Below are 1,878 nucleotides of genomic sequence, written 5' to 3'. Positions count from 1 at the left end.
GATGTGCCCCAGACCCGAGTACCACACGGTGTCCGCGAATCATCCCGATCCTCCCGCTGGACCGAGGGCACCTGCGAACCGGTCCAAAATAATAAAAATCGAAATGTTCACCCGGCCTATCCGGATAGCTCAGACAAAATAAAAGAGGGCGCCAAGCGATTCACTAATCGACACAGTGGTTTTCTTGTATCACTTTCTTCATCCTCCACGGTAACGAGTGCAGCCCCGCAGACCGGTGCAGCTCGCGCAACCGAACTTACCGCCCCGCGTCTATCGGACAAGCGCAAAACCCGGACGCGACAATCTTCTATTTTAATTATTGCTTTTTCCATTTTTACGTTTTCTTTCTTTTTTCATTTGTATTATAGTTTCAATCGCATTCGTTTTCTCAATTTGAGAATACATATTTGGATCATTTTGAACATTTATTTTAACTAATTTTAAACTTTGTCTTTTCTCTTTTGTTTTTTCTCTTTCAATGTTATCATTTCTATTTACCTGCTTGGTTAAGAAAAACATTCGTGTTATTAAATAAAAACGGATAACGTTCTTAGTAAATTCATAATTATGTTTTTCACAACCAAGGAAAGTTACAGGATTCTTTTCTTTGTCGATCAATTCCATTATTTCAAATAATGTATCAACATTAATTTCTCCACATTGTTACCTCTATTACTCTTTTTTCTAGAGTTGAAAGCAGATGAAATAAAGCCACAGAAGGATTCATTAAATATCCTTTTGATTTGCATTAATTGAATTAATTTATGTCTTTCTGGTATTTCACTATGTGGTTGTAAAACCAACGTTTTCAAATATTCTTCGCAAATAATATGTTTATTATTATTTATATTCTTACAAAACCTATTTCCTTTTCTTGCCACATATCCAGCAATGTACATTAGAATGTAGGGGAAAGTGGGTGCGCATCTAAGGGAAATTTATTGTCCTGGAATGGTTTTCCAAGTTTCAAGCGATATAAGTATGGAAATAGAAACTATAAACATTCTTCTAACCATTACGAATCCTTATATTGAACAGATTTTCATTCAATAAGGTTATATTTGGTAAAAAAGAAGTTCTTGCAACAATGAGGACATCTTCAGGGTCGTGGGCGAGCCAGCGGTCATTCCTTCGATTGATTTTCGCATCCACAGTAAAAATTTTCTCATTAGAAAAAAATCTGAATCCGGCAGCATTGTTTCTTAAGGAACACAAAAGCAGGTTGCAGCGTTCAACTCGCTTTGTCCTGGCGGCTTCGGAAAGCATCTGTCTCACTTTAATTGTGTAAGACTTGTAGCGGAGGTCCTCCTCGACGATTCGATGCATAGTTTTCTCGCTCACACCAACAACCGACGACAATTTTCGGATCGATTGCCCTGGATCCTCAAAAATCAGCTCCTGAGCCCGTTGAATGATGTCGGGCGTTCTGACAACGAGCTTCTTCGAGTGGGTTTTCCTCGCCAGTATTGCAAAACCTTTGTTGGACTTTTCCGACTCATTGTACTTTGCGATGACATCATACGAGGGGCACTACTTATATTTTGAGCCTTGGCAACACTGAGTGTTGTCAAGTGCCATCTGACGTTTTCACTAGAAAGTTTGACATTTTTTACCATAACCTTCTTCAGTTTTATTATTTGAGCGCGATTTGTATTGTTTACAGTCACTTGAAAATTGTGTCTCAGCGAAAAAATGGAATTAACTCGTGAAAATTTTCGTGCAATGATTTATTACGACTTTCGACGTGGATTATCAAGACAGGAGTGCATCGATCAACTTACTTCCATTTTTGGCGATAAAGCCCATCCTTTGCCACTGTGAAACACTGGTATAACGAATTTAATCGTGGTCGCCGTTCGCTCACCGACGAAAGTCGTG

This window comes from Mycetomoellerius zeteki, unplaced genomic scaffold (genome assembly GCF_001594055.1).
Source record: "Mycetomoellerius zeteki isolate Tzet28-1 unplaced genomic scaffold, Tzet1.0 scaffold492, whole genome shotgun sequence".
NCBI classification, from domain to species: domain Eukaryota; kingdom Metazoa; phylum Arthropoda; class Insecta; order Hymenoptera; family Formicidae; genus Mycetomoellerius; species Mycetomoellerius zeteki.
Note: the sequence above shows the minus strand (reverse complement) of the source record.